The sequence below is a fragment of the Tursiops truncatus genome, chromosome 12, assembly GCF_011762595.2.
Source record: "Tursiops truncatus isolate mTurTru1 chromosome 12, mTurTru1.mat.Y, whole genome shotgun sequence".
NCBI lineage: Eukaryota > Metazoa > Chordata > Mammalia > Artiodactyla > Delphinidae > Tursiops > Tursiops truncatus.
The window spans coordinates 17363450-17379228 of NC_047045.1; the positions used below are offsets into that span (position 1 = coordinate 17363450).

Sequence of the window (15779 nt, forward strand, 5' to 3'; positions counted from 1 at the left end):
GACTTTTCAGTGACATGAGCTCAGAAGGTCCTTTTGGCTTAAATCAGTTTGAGCCTGTTTCTTTACTTGCAATTAAAAGGATCCTAATGAATACAAAATTACATTGATAGCTACCATTTTCTGAATACCAATTATGTTCCAGGCATATTACATCATTATCAGTAGGCTCACAGTGACTCTGGACTGGAATATGTATGCCTTTACAGATGAAAGTGCTGAATCTCAGAGGGTTTTTTAATGATATGCCCCCTTCGCATGCTATCGACAAGCAGCGTTAAGTTACAAACCCAGGTCTGTTAGACTTCAAAGACTGTGTGCTTTCCCTTACACCACCTCTCATCACTGGATTACTAACATCCACACTGCATTTCAGAGACCCCATACTTTTTTTTATATCTGTTTAAGTACTAATTTATCTTTTTAGTAAAAGACAGCAATGGATTCAAATTTCTGTTACTACTTCTCCCCTCATTCCCCAGTATTTTTTGTACACAGACGGAGCTACTTGATGGAACACTTCTAATTTCTCACTGTCTTTGCTCTTACTGTTTTCTTCTGCTGGAATTTCTTTCTGCTTCTCCATGATCAAATCCCACGCATCCTGATGATACAGCTCAACTCCAATGCCTCAAGGTGAAAGCACCTCTTTGTTCTCATTTTCACTGCATGTGTGCCTTTCTAATATCATCTCCTTTTACCTCTTAATCAAGTTATTTGGGTAGGAGACTTTTATCCCTTAACAGAACGCATGCTCCTTAAGTAATATGTATTTGATCCAACTTTGCATCCTTCTATTACTTAGGAGTCTATAAATACTGAATGAATGGATGCATGAACGAAAGGCATTTACAGACCCATCTTCATGGCTTTAGGATCATATAGGAAGCCTGCAAGTAGGTACATTGGGGTCTTTGAACCCCATTCAGCAAGTAACTTGAAAAAGGTACGCATCCAATAATAAAATGACTTGAACTTAGCATAACACTTAGCTCCTTAAAAAGTGAAAACAACTTTATTATGAGCTGTACTCTATGTCCTATTTTCCATTAGTGGCACGCATTAGTTGAGTCATATCAACCTTCCTATTTATATTTTTTACATGTATTTGCATTAAACAGCCATAATAGTAAAAGGTGGCTTTGGATTCTTATTTCGTGCTTTGTGTGTGTGTGTGTGAATCTATTCCCTCAACGACTTTATCTCTAGTCTATTGTTAACCTCTTTACAAGAAAACGAAGTCCTTATTTTAAGAGTCTGCTTCCTACTAACATTAGGTGTTCTAAGTAATGTCAGTTCTGTTCTTGACTGATGCTGACCTGTGCCTAAAGTGTTTCTGTAAAAAAATGACTTACTGTTACTTTTCCAACAACTGCTCCTCTGTGATTACACAATTTGAACTTATATTAATATATCTGACCATTTTTAATGGACTCTTACAAGTGAGTTCTTTCATATACATTTTCCTTTCTAAACCGCCTTTACAAATTTATGTTAAATAAATGGCCTTACCAGCTAGATTCCAAAGCGGGGGGTGGTGGAGGGAAGCTTCAATGGCCCAAATGTAATCTCTGAAAGACAATTTTCATATCAAATGTATCATGTAAAGAAAGTAAATTTAAAATATGATGCAATACTGTATTTAAATATTTTAATATCAAAATTACATTATGATTAGTGTGTAGAAAGGTTTTTAAAAAATTAATTGTAAAGGCTCAACCAAGCCATGTTGCGTGTTATCTCATGTATATTACAGCTACATTGTTCAGTAACAATATTTGACTCATTTTTCCTAAAATTTTTATATATCTGAGCTAGTTTATGGGAGGGTTACTTTACAAAATTGTAAAACAGACAGAACAATTGGCATAGAAAGATATACTAATCAGGAAAATATACCCAAAGTCAATGTTATAACTAGTCGTATGTTATTTATAAACATGAAAATAACCTTGTCCTTGACACATGGATTAACATCACAAAGGATGCAGGATTTCAAAGCTTCCTACCTCCATGTCCTCAAAAGCAATACCTTTTTAGTTTGGAAGAGCAGGGAATTCCTAACCAGATACTGATAATCAAATTCTTCTTCTTTATTTATGTATGATGCTATTCCTAAAATATATTTTTTGATAAAAGCTTCTTAAGGATCTCTCACACTGATGGGCTACTTAATTTGGATATACTTCTCTCTCTCCCTCCCCTCCCCCACTCCTCTTTCCCCTCCACTTCTCTCTTCTTTTAAAGGGTCCTTGACTTTCGCAGCGCTGTGTTGACAGGAAAAGTAAACCTAAAGCTCACATATATTTTTTATTCCTTTCCCTTCCCTCTTTTTTACTGCCTGAACCCCAGGATTAATTTTCTTTTTAACAACTCATACCGTCACAGTTTAAACTCTGGGAAACTAAAGCTATGTAAGAGTTTGCAGGATGGTGATGTCCAATTATTAGGTGACTGGGGAAATCTGAAGCATCCTAGAGTGTTTAAGTACTTTATTTTTCATATGAAACTTTAACAGAAAGCCTCTTCTTAAAGTAAATCCTTGGATTGGTTTCTCACTTTAGCTCAATTTCAGCTTCTCTCAAGAGGAAAAAAAAGTCTCTAGTTTCTGGAAAGGAGAAATAACATCTTAATTCATGACAGTGGGAAGCCAGAACCCAAAGCCCTTGTTTCTTTTCCACACTTAACTAGTTATGTTGACACAGGCCAGTGCTGTGCATCTGCAGGTCCTGGGAATTTCTTACACATGTCCTGAAATTGACAACTCCATGATCCCACAGACTAAGTCAGGACTCCTACGAGTCGTGGGAGCAGTAGACTTCGAAGCTTCCTCTTAAGTGTCAGCAGTGACACAGGGTCAAGTCTCTGCTTCAACGAGCTTATGATCTCGTTGGGTGCTATCATTTCCTGAAGAAAAGTCACATTACCACATCTCACAGCCTTATTTGCTGGGAAATATTCAGCTCTCATTGCCTCTGGACAGCTGAGCATCTCTGAACACCTCCAGAGGCAGAGTGATTTTTCACCTATTTTATCTTATCAACACCTCTTCAGAGAACTTAACAAATTTTTAAAATTCAATATTTAAAAAGTTAGTCACATTTTACACCATGAATATGTGCACATCCAAAAACTGTGCAGCCATTAGTGTGTTTAAGTTGAACATCATGTCACTGAAAATTATGGTCTAACAGCCCTCAGATAAATGGTTTACAACTTTTTCTTTCCTTGATAGCTATAGCTGATGCTTCTAGTGTCCGTCAATTTAGCTATAGGCGCTAAAGCTTCTAAATAGTAAACAGAGTCCTGAGTCACCGCCTGCAATTCACTTGTCTGACCACATGGATCCAGACAGACAGAGACACACAGCCTACAACAACACAGCCAGGTGCACCAAATGTATATTTGTTGCAAACACTTTTTGAAAATGCTTTGCATGCAAAAACAATCTCACTACCTGTAAAAAAATGGGGACACCCTTATCTATGAAGCAAAAGGAGAAATGTACATCAATGTTCTAAAGCAGCCGCACTTAAAAACTAAAGCTTGACTTGCTTAGCGACAAAAAGTTTCTCAGCATTTGAGAAGATATTCAAAGCGTAAAAGCATTCTGATAAAACCTGCTCGCAGGCGATATGCCCTTCAAAAATGTTCAGTCTTCAGACTACCAAAGAAGCATTGCTCCTTGCTCTTTTATAATAAATCATGAATATCATTTCATTATATTGAAAAAAAAAATTAAAAATCAGCATGGCCATGTATACTTTTCTGTCTCATTTGTAAGTAATATACCAAAGCTTATTTTATACTTTTCTGTGAAGTACAGCTCTTCTTCTTTGGAAAAGACACATGCAATTATGATTTGATATTTTATAGTAGACTATGCAAATTTCACAAGATAATTATCTCACTGTGTTTACAAATAGCCAAGACAAAAACATTTACTAAGACTATTCAAAGATCTTCATAATTCAGGGCTTGCTATTATTTTTATTCTCTTACGTATTACCAAAGCACTCTTATGCTTATCCTTATTATGATACTCATCAAGCTGCATTATAATTGTGTGTGTGTGTGTTTTATGTCTCCTCACTGGACTAGAAATATTTCACAGTCAAGGACTTTATAGTATTTATTCATTGTTCTAATCTCTGTGCACTACCTGAGGGAGAGATGATAAATGGATATGGGTTCTGCCCTGTAGCTTTCACTCCCAAAGTCAAACAAATGATAATCAAGTTTGATACTTTTGAAAATCACAGTTAAATACTGTCTTAAATAGAAAAAGCAGAAACCAGAAGGTACCAGGGGATAAGGGTAACAAAATTCTCAAATTCTCAAATAGATTCCTCAAGGGATCGATTTAAATTACATAATTTGTTTACAGTAAGTGTTTATAGAGCAGCTAAACTGAGGAGGAACACAAGCAAAAGGGAGAAAGAAGGGGAAACGTATCCTCTAATGACTATTGAAACTTGTTGACATAAATTGAAGATCCTTGGGAATAAATGTGAAGACAGTATCACCATCCTGAGATGGATTCAGAAATGTTGAAGTCAGACAACCAGAAGTTACCATAAACACTATAAAACATGAAAATGTGATGACAAACTTGGAACACTAGAATTGAAGGACAATTTCGGAACACTTTAATAACCTGCCAAGTGTAGAGATATCGATCTTCTGTCAATTTTGACATTATTGTCACTACCTTGATAGTGAGAAGACAGAATTTCAGTACTTGAGGACACAGAAAGAAATGGACCCCAATCAAAAGCTTTACATGCCTTTCCTTTTTCCCTATCAAATTCACTGCTCTTACAATAACCGGATATTTCTAGCCCTGCCTTCAAGCCCTCTGCCAGACGTTTCCTGGTGTTTGGGAGTGGACACAAAGGGGGGCTCTGAAGCTCTGCAGACTTTTTTTTATAAGCCCTCTCCCCTAAGCAAATGGAAGATAATGTAGTTGGATGGAAAGATCAACCTCCTTATCTTACAAATCTTTACAAAACCAGGAATGTGACTCCAGAAAAATTCAAAGTACTTACTGGAGGACTTACATTCTTTCCTGTGCCTTTGAGATATAAATTTTTCATCTGGTGTCCTCTGGAAACTTTTATCTAGACCATCCTGAATTCCGAAAACTAGAGGTAAAAGGGAAAGAGGCTTTTTAAAAATTCAGACTGCTCCACACCTTCCTTAGGATTACTTGTCAAGGACAAAAACAAATCTTAAGTGTCTTCTCCACAAATGTTAACCTAAAAAATTTTAGCCATCTGAGCAGGTAAACTTAAATTATTCTGACAGTTCTTTTATAACTAGTGAGTTTTATATTATTAACCTGTTTCATGCCTAAAATCTTAAAGCAAAACTATAAGGTCTCTCTCTGCTTACGTCTGTCTGTACGTTTATGTGTGTCTATACATGTATGTGTAGATGTGTGGTGTTTCCTGCCTCCAGAGTGTTACTAAGCTAAAATTAATTTGTGAAACAGCTCTACTTAATTGACTTAAACAAATACTTATATAAATTTAGTATTCGTAAAAATTCTCAAAATTATAATAGAAAAAACCTAAAATGGCTTTCAGGTTCACATGATCTGGGAAAATATTTGGTATTAAAGCTAGTTTAAGTTTATTGGTTTGATTAAAATAGGCATGTCTTAAACTATAATTCAAAAAGATACATGCACCCCTATGTTCACAGCAGCACTATTCACAATAACCAAAACATGGAAACAACCTAAATGTCCATTGACAGGTGAGTGGATAAAGAAGATGTGGTACATATATACAATGGAATACTATTCAGCCATAAAAAAGAATGAAATAATGCTATTTGCAGCAACATGGATGCAACTAGAGATTATCATACTAAGCGAAGTAAGTCAGAAAGATAAAGACAAATATCATATGATATCACTTATATGTGGAATCTAAAATATGGCACAAATAAACTTATCTATGAAACAGTAAGAGACTCACAGACATAGAGAACAGACTTGTGGTTGCCAAGGGGGAGGGGGTTGGGGGAGGGAAGGACTGGGAGTTTGTAATTAGAAGATACAAATTATTATATATAGAATGGATAAACAACAAGGTCCTATTGTATAGCACAGGGAACTATATTCAACATGCTGTGATAAACCATAATGGAAAAGAATATAAAAAAAAGAATGTATATATGTGTATAACTGAGTCACTTTGCTGTACAGCAGAGATTGACACAACAATGTAAATCAACTATACTTCAATTTTAAAAAATTTAAAAAATAAAAATAAAATAGACACGTCCGAGTTATCATCACTGAATATAAAGTAAACATACAACTTTTATTCTACCTGGGTTTATTAGTTAAATAAGTTAATGTTACAAAATTTGTCAATAAGAAAAATAACTTGTTATGATGATGTTTTTGTAAGGAATCTAAAACTAATTTTTGAAGACAAGTAAATTAAATAGATGTGAGGTACAAAATTTATAGGTGAAATTTTAAAATAATTTCCCCCAATATTTTTGGTAACCTGAAACCTTAAAGTTTTGCTAGGTTAAGTTAAATGATAAGTGAAGTTAAATTCATTGAATATCCAGGTCATTTCCAAATAAGGTAAAACATTGAAACATGAATTACTAACCATAGGTTTACCCACTTTTTTGCTTCCTTTTACAGAGGAATTAAAGGTGACTTACCTGATGGTGCAGTGGTTAAGAATCCACCTGCCAATGCAGGGGACACGGGTTCAAGCCCTGGTCCGGGAAGATCCCATATGCCGCGGAGCAACTAAGCCCGTGTGCCACAACTACTGGGCCTGCGCTCTAGAGCTCACGTGCCACAACTACTGAAGCCGGTGCGCCTACAGCCCGTGCTCTGCAACAAGAGAAGCCACCGCCAATGAGAAGCTCACTCACCGCAACAAAGAATAGCCCCCGATCTCCGCAACTAGAAAAAAACCCGCGCGCGGCAACAAAGACCCAGCACAGCCAAAATAAATAAATAAAAAGTAAAAAGGTTATTGTGGCAAAAAAGATATTTTAGATTGTTAATAAACATGTTTTATGCCACTCAGAGAAATTTTCTGTAAGAAAGCATACATTTCTAGAAATTATGAAAATATTTATGTCTGCCAATCCATAGAATGCTACTGTAAAAGACAGTTCATAATTGCCTGCAATTAGTTTACGCTAGAAATTTGAGGTTTTTAAGGGTTAAAAATGCTAATCTATGCAATTAAAACTACTAGAAATAAAGGAAAGGAATTTTATGTGTGGTCAGAACTGGCTCAGATTAGAATAAATTTACTTAAGTAAATGAGTTTTAATATCCAAAGTAAGCTGGTGTAAAATTACAATTTGGTTTTCCTCTCTGTTAAAAGAACAAAGTTATTTTGTACTAATTGGTCTGTTCTTTAAAATGACAGATTGCAAAAGGTTTTTGTTTACCTTTTAAATAATGTGCTGAAATAAAAATGAAGATCTTGTGTCTTGTCAAAATAATCACTATGTTCCATGTGGTCTTTATCAGGCTTTTGACTACTTAAGTAAACCTAGTCTTTCCAATTACTGAAAGAATTAAGTTAACCTCAGAACTATGTACCATTCTATACCTGCCTGTGAAGTCTTTGTCACGTTGGTTAAATAAGTAACTAAGTATTGTTTCACAGTGACCTATTTGACCCAGTATTTTATTTTTTAATTTTTATTTTATTTATTTTTGGCTGTGTTGGGTCTTTAGTGCTGCACGCATGCTTTCTCTAGTTGCAGCGAGTGGGGGGTTATGCTTCATTGCGGTGCGCGGGCTTCACATTGCAGTGGCTTCTCTTGTTGCGGAGCATGGGCTCTAGGTGTGCGGGCTTCAGTAGCTGTGGCATGCGGGCTCAGTAGTTGTGGCTCGTGGGCTCTAGAGCACAGGCTCATTAGTTGTGGCACACAGCCTTAGTAGCTCTGCGGCATGTGCGATTGTCTTGGGCCAGTGATCAAACCCGTGTCCCCCTGCATTGGCAGGCAGATTCTTATCCACTGCGCCACCAGGGAAGCCCCGACCCGGTATTTTAAAACCTTTTGATATTTTTGACAAACTTCCCAGAAATCAAATTCTAAATGAAGTCTTTTTGACTTCAAGCTAACTGTGGAATAGTCCAAAGGGCCTCTGGAGCATCTCAAGAGATTTGTTCTCTGTCCTTATTAATAGGGAGATGTTAAATAAATTAGGCTTAGTTGATATGTTAAATTACATGGGAAGCATTGTCAAATAAGAAATAATAATACTAAACTTTCTCTATGTTTTATCTGTATAGGTATATATATGTTTTAAGTGTGTCCCCCAAATTATGTAAAATTCCTGGAAATCTGATATGTCCTTGTATAATGTTGTCAGACATAATCCAGTTATCATCCTTAAATGTTGTATGTTACAGAAATAACCAAATTTCCTTGTCAATTCCATTACAATAAACTCTCATCAAATCTTTGATAATGGGCATTTTTAAGTCTTTCGTCACTGACAGAGAGTTATCGTTTTATTCTGATGCTTTGGCAAAAGTGTTCCTACAAAACTGCTTCAACTTCATGGAAAGAATGTTTGAGAAGTATGGGTTTCTGATAACTTTAAGATCATAAAACTGAACAGGGTAAGAATTTCCAGAACTAATGGAAAAACTAGATTTAAGCAGAACAAGTACACGGAGCGGAGTGAACTGAGGAGGGGTGACATTGCTGGTTGCTTAATGTTTTGTTTGTCCAGATGTAAGGAAACCTTCTTCTCTTTTCTCTTAAAGCTATCAGCAATCTAGTAAGATATACCTTTCTGAACAAAGGTGAAACATTTACTTTTTTCCCTACTCGATCCCTCCAAAATTTGGAAACTCTGGAATATTCTTTTCATGGCAATATAGTTACCTATTTACCTAAGTTAAATAAAAATCTGGTCTTTTTATAACAGGACACGATTAGAAACATTGGCTATATAACTGAGGCTTTGGCTGGAATATCTTATTTGAGAGAAATAGGCAAAGACTCAGATAGGACCGGATAGCTTTGCGAGACTACTTGGACTTTACCTTGGCTTCCTGACCTCAAGAAGTTTTTGAGTTTGATCTGAGATTCCTTATAAAAAGTCCTAGAAAAGAAGAGCTGATAAGATCAATCGCTATTCTTGCCACACTTGCGTGGCAAAACAAACCAAATTTAATGCCCCCAAAAATTAGTTTTGCTGTGATCATCCTTGGAAAAAAAGAAACAGGGCTAACTGCAGAGAGAAAAATTATGTTTTCACCTTTGTCCATATTAGATTCTAATCCTGTTGTTTTTGAGGTTGTGTTATATACATGTAAATTGGACTGGATCTTGAATTCTAGTTTCCTCAAATATATGGCTTTGACTCTCCAAACTAATGTTTCCAATTTTCTCCCACCCTTCTGAGTTGGAATCAGTAAGAACAAAGTCTGCTCTCGAATCTCTTTGGCAGGGACGAAACCAGGTCCTCCTCAGTATCCAGGTGGTAGCCAAACTTAAGGGACTGCACATCTCACAGCGAAAGAAGGCTCGGCCTGACATCTGGCCCTGTACAGAAGCTGGAGATCTCCAAATTCAATTTACAAGGAAGAGAAGGAGCTGACATTGAGGCAGAATAATTCTTCTTTTTTTTTTTTGCGGTACGCGGGCCTCTCACTGATGTGGCCTCTCCCATTGCGGAGCACAGGCTCCGGACACGCAGGCCCAGCGGCCATGGCTCACGGGCCCAGCCGCTCCGCGGCATGTGGGATCCTCCTGGACCGGGGCATGAACCCGTGTCCCCTGCATCGGCAGGCGGACTCCCAACCACTGCGCCACCAGGGAAGCCCCAGAATGCTTCTTCTTAAGACGCCAGATCAAGACTTCATATCTTAACTAAATACGAATCCTCTTATTCTTCCCTTTCTGTACTCTACTTTGGTATTGGCCTGGAAAGATAACACAACACTTGTATCTCCCAGGCCATTGCTAAGGGGGGGTTACCTCTGGAAGTCAGAACAACTTTTAATTTCAGGCTAGGAGAAAAACTAATGGGCCCTTGGTTTGCAAAGGCAACAATCCCTGCGAGTGACTCCATCAACAACGCCACCTTAGTGGGAGTGGTTTGTGCCCGACAGGATTTATCTTAGTCTGTGGTGGTTATTCTTCCTTTTGGGCCTGTGGCTGCCTAAGAAGGCGAGTACATAATCAGGCAGTGCCTCTTAGGTCATCTAACTTCGCCCCAACTGTTCACAAACTGGGATGTCTCATTGATCAACTTCCCTGGATCTGCGTCACTGAGTTAGAAAGGACTTACGAGGAGGTTTGCATGATTCAGGATTCATTCCCTTTGGCAGGTCCCTACTTCCCTGGTTAGGAGTAAATACAAATGAGGCTATAGTCAGGACCCTCTCCTTAACTCAAAAATATTGCAGAATTCGTTGCTAAAGGAATAGCTTCCCGAGAAAAATTCTTGGACTCTCTGGCTAAAGTTGTTCTTGATGATAGGATAGCTCTGTATAATCTTTCAGTTGAGCAAGGAGGCATCTGTGCTGTGGCCAGCACCACTGCTGCACCTGGGTTAACACTTCTGTGAAAGTTGAAACTCGGCGACATAAGATCACTGAGCAAGCCACTTGGCTTAAAAGGGTGACTCCTTCAAGAGGGTCCTTCTTTGGCTCCTTTGATTTTGACTGGTTTGTGTCTTGGGCACCATGGCTCTGAAGGGCACTCCAGACATTGGGAATTACCCTGCTTATAACAGTCATAGCAATCTCCCTGGTGCACTGTGCTCTCTCATAGGTTTTAAATGTGTGTTCACAGGTGTTAACTACCAGGCAAATGATCTTAAGGCTGGGACATAAGAGTAAGAATGAAGAGAATGATTAAAGATTATGAACCTAAAGCCATGTCCTGTGAATACCACAGGGCTCATGACCCTGTGACCCAAAAACACCATGACCCATGGACACCACACAAGGACCAGCAAAGCTGTGAGAACTGCAGAGCCATAGCTGAGGGTGACGCTAATGCCTTAACTTTTGATCACATCTCAGTTAAGCTGAGAATCTGATCAAAAGGGGGGGACTGTTAGAAAAGAAATGACAGGCCCCATATGGAGTCTCTTGTGCTAAGCCCTATGTCAGCAAACCAAGACTTAATACCTAACCTAATGGCAGTGACAACCTCCCCCAGGAATGTTGTCTTAACTCGTCAGTCAGGACCAGTGAGGTAATCTGCCACATAGTCCCCTTCGGCCCCCAAAAGTGCATTACCTAAACCTGAAAATCCACTCTTTCCCCCTTTCTGCCTGTAAAAACCTTCCATTTCGTACAACTCCTTGGAGCTCCCCGCTAGACGGGATGCTGCCAGATTCATGAATCATTTAATAAAGCCGACTGGATCTTTAAAATTTATTTGATTGAATTTTTTTTTTTTGAACACTTTGTACTTCCTTCACTCCACACCCACATGGCTGGCACACTTCTGCCTGGGTATCTGGGCTCATTCTGTCTTTCTAGTCTATAACTTCCACCCCCCGCTTCTCCAGTTACCAAGCTCCTATCACTTCATCCGAGCCCAGGTAACCCCCATCGCCTTTGTGAAGCTCCCTGGTCAACCACAGGCATGACTCCTTCCTCTAACGCTTGTAGTGACTGCTGTCCGCAAACTAGGGCTTCTCAAACACTGCTTGGTTACAAGATAACTTTTTGTGTATGTCTTATTTTCCTCAGTTAGACTATAGATTCCTCAAAGGACCAGTTTTTTTTGTTGTTTTGTTTTATTCCACTATGTGTATATTTCTATATATCATACTTAGTGCTAAGTAAATATTTCTGACTGATCATTTAAACAGGCTAAAGAAGATACAATTAGGAATAAAACTAAGTAATTAAATATGCATTCAGATACAACATGAATATTTCCACTTCTGGAATTTAAGATTGTGTGTGTGTGTGTGTGTGTGTCTGTAACACAGAGAGGCAAAACATTTCTAATTTAAGCAAATAGCCTGAACTCTCTTGATGTAAGAAGATAATCCAGATATTTTTTACCCAAAGTGGCTTGATTGGGCTTTATTGGGTGAATTTTTCAAGGATTTCAGTCTAAAGATGCTGTATTTTCACCAATGATCAATGAGAAGAAAAAGAATTTACTAACAAATGATACTGGTAGTTTGAGTAACAGGTAACAAATTCTTCATTGCACACACCACACTAAAATAGAGTTCAGATAGTTTTAGCAGTTACATTTTTTTAAACTAGAAAAAAGAAATAAATGTTTAACAAAACTCTGAGAGGATACTTCATACATTTAAAATACTAGAAATTATTTAGGGATAAAACCTCCCAGATTTAATTATATAAAAATTAAAAAATTCTGCCTGGGAATTTAAAAATTAACAAAAATCAAAAAACCAAAAATAAACTAGAACAAATTTTCTTATTAAATATGACAAAGAATTGTCTATAACAATAGATGCTATGGATATTGCATGGGGAAGGAACAATGAACATGAACATACAACAAGAGTTGTATGCCTTTGGGCTAATTAAGTGCCATGTGCTCCTTTTTCTCATCAACAAATAAGAAATGGCAGGGCTCCCTCAGCGTGTACTTTAAAAAAGATAAATAATATGTAAGGGTTTGGGACAAAGGCGAAGCACATAGGAGTCATTTAATAAATGGTAGTTTTAGATTTATTACACAAAAATCAATCATACCAAATAAAATAAGGCCTTTAGAATGCCAGCTACTTCAGGGCAAGGATTTTTGTCTGTTCTGTTCACTGCTGTATCCTTAGTGCCTAGAACAATATCAGGTGCATATTAAGATTTAATAAATGTTCCCAAATGTAGGATGAAAGCTTTAAATATCTTACCATTGAATATATTTGCTATAAAGTTTTTTGGAGGTACTCTTCATAAAATTAAGGGAGTTTCCTCTGTTCCTAGGGTACTAGAAGAGGTTTTTCCTTTCTTAAACTGTGACTAATTTTCCTTTTAAACAAAAAAACCGAAAACTGTTACTGGGTATTAGATTTCATCAAGTGATTTTTCTGCACCTATTACAAAAATCATTTTATTTTACTTTTAAATTCTGCAATTATGGTGAATTACATCAATTGAATTTCACATATTAAATGATTTTTGCCTTCTTTGAAACAGCCTAGCATTGGCCTGTGTTTTTCTTTTCTCGTAATATTCTTGTCGGGTTTTATTATCAAGGTGATGCTGACCTAATCGGAAAGTTAGGAAGTGTTTATTCTTTTTCAATTTGCTGGAAGCGTTTGGTAAGATTGATATTATTTCTACCTTAAATAATTAGAGAAACTCCCTGATGATGTCACTTGAGTCCGGATATTTCTTTACAGAAAGTCTAAATTACAGATGCAATTCCATTATTTGACAAAGTACCATTCAGGTTTTTTATTTCTTCTTGTATCTTTTACGGTAGGTTGTTTTACAGTAAGTTTTCAAAAGTTACTTGGATTAGTTTCTAACTACTTCTTGCCTACACATCAGTGTGGTTATGTTATTCATTAAAATAACATACGATCACTTGCTTGTGTTTCTATTCTATCTTGGGCCACCCTCAAACCTGTTTTTTTGACTATGTGAAATAGTAATATGGTTTTAAATGTTGGGTGTATATCAAAAGGTCTTCTCAAACAATTATCCTTTCCCCCATTTCTTCTACTTTATTCTTACTCCTTTATCCCCCTGTATCTTTCTTATGCAAAATGTAGCATATTTTTATTACACAAAAGTAACATACTATACTATTCTGTACTTTGATTCTTTCACTTAGCAATATTTTCTAGAAATCACTCCACATCTGTTCATACAGTTCTCCCTTTTTCTTTCTGATATAGCTGCAGAGTTGCACAGACCTCCATTTTGGGGGTGTATCCAGTTTATTTAACCATTCTCCTGTGTCTGAGCCCTTTGATTGTTGCAAATATTTTGTAACTATAAACAATGTTGCAATGCGTTTTTCATAGTGAAGGAGGTACGTAAGTCCCAAGGGTTAATTCCCAGAAATGGGATTCCTGGGTCAAAAGGTGCATTTATGTGTAGTTTTGTTATTTCCACGTCTCCTTCTATTCAGATCCAGTGTCTTTGTGCCCTGCTGCAGTGACACTGCTGCTGCCGGTCCAGAGCGTGTGTCAGCCACAGAGTTTCCTTAAAAGAGTGTAGATTTATAGTATTGAAGGTGTCTCCTCAGGTGAGATTCACAGAAGTGAGATTTGTGGCTCAAAAGATGAGTATGTGATTTTGCTAGATATCACCAAACTCCCTTCTAAATGGCTGTGCCCGTTTGCATTCCCACCAGCAATGGGGGACAGGACCTGTTTTCCCACAGCCTTGCCAACAGGATATGCTGTCATACGCTCTTTCATGTTTTCCAGTGCTATGGTCTGAATGTTTGTATCCTCCCCACCCTAACATTCACATATTAGAATCCTAATACTCTATGTGGTGAGGTCTTTGGGAGGTGATTAGGTCATGAGGGCAGAGCCTTCATGGGTGGGATTAGTGCTCTCATCAAAGAGGCCTGAGAAAACTCCCTTGCCCCTTCTGCCATGTGAAGTTACAGGAGGAGGTTGGCCATCAATGAGGAAGCTGGCTTTTACCATATACCAAATCTGCCAGCACCACGATCTTGGACTTTCTAGCCTCCAGAACCGTGAGAAATAAATTTATGTTGGTTATAAGCCATGTCGTCTGTGTTTTTTTTTTTTTTTTAAAGCTTCAAGTGAGCTTTATTAGGGAGCGCTCCCGGGCGAGGTTCACTGGTCCGAGAGAAAGGGGCCAGAGAAGTCGCGAGTCTGTGGTATTTTTATGAGCCCAAATGTACTGGCCACTAACGTGGCCAGTCTGACAGGTGAGAAATTGTAACACCTTGCTGTGATATTATGCCCTCAGCAGATGGAGAACTGGATGGCCGCTTCCAGCCCAGAACACAGTGTAAGTGTGTTATGCCGGACTCCCCTCACTGCCTGAAGCGTCCCCTCAGAGGCCCTTTCTGTCCTCTCCTGCTAGTGAGGACCTCTGGCAGGAATACTCCCGCCCAACAGAGAGGATCTTATCACAGTGAACCTCAAAAGGGAAGTGCTTACAGTCTCCATCCCATTTCTTCCAAGGAGTTGATATCCTTGCAAAATTGCCTAACCCTTACTCACCTACTAGTCCATAAACCAAGAAGTATGTAAAGTGGAAGATTTTGTAATCCCACGACCTCCTGATATAACTTGTGCCAGGGAAATGATGCATCTTTCATTGACAGAAATAAGAAGGACAATCTCCTGACTTTCTCTGGAAGAAAGGCACCTCTGTCCACCAGGAGAGAGAAACTGCAACCAACACTAAGTTGATAGCTTTTCAAAGTTTCAATTTACTGATGATTCCACTGAATTTTGAAAAGACACCACCTCTAGGAATATTTTTCCATCATCACATGCCAGAGAATGTCCCAGACTGGGGGTGCCTCTAAGTTAAGTATTATCTTCCGAGGAGCTTAATGGACAACTCCCAAGCAGTCTGGAGAAGGGAGGGTCTAATTATGAAATCACTGCTGATGCCAGAGGAAATGACAGAACTTCTGACGAACTGGGTGTCATAGCCACTGCTAATACCTGCTCTCAGCACACTGGATGCCTCTACTGTAGAAATTTACCCACTGGTGCAAACACTGAGCTGTCCCTCACTCCACCTCAAGGCTCTAGGGACTCAGGTGTACTCTCTTCACTGAAGAAGCAGGGCAGGCTCTTTGGTCCCCGTCAGAAGCGG

The 15779-nt window shown here is 38.2% G+C and overlaps 1 long non-coding RNA gene across 1 annotated transcript in view; it reads right to left on the bottom strand.

Annotated features, from left to right (window-relative positions):
- LOC141275991 (uncharacterized) overlaps positions 1-15779 on the bottom strand; it is a 294048-nt gene that overhangs the window by 58487 nt on the left and 219782 nt on the right. The window contains exons 3-4 of the long non-coding RNA XR_012324726.1: positions 5058-5141; positions 1510-1568 (exon numbers count right to left, since the gene is read on the bottom strand). This is a non-coding gene — a long non-coding RNA (uncharacterized lncRNA). The remainder of the gene's footprint in view (positions 1-1509; positions 1569-5057; positions 5142-15779) is intronic.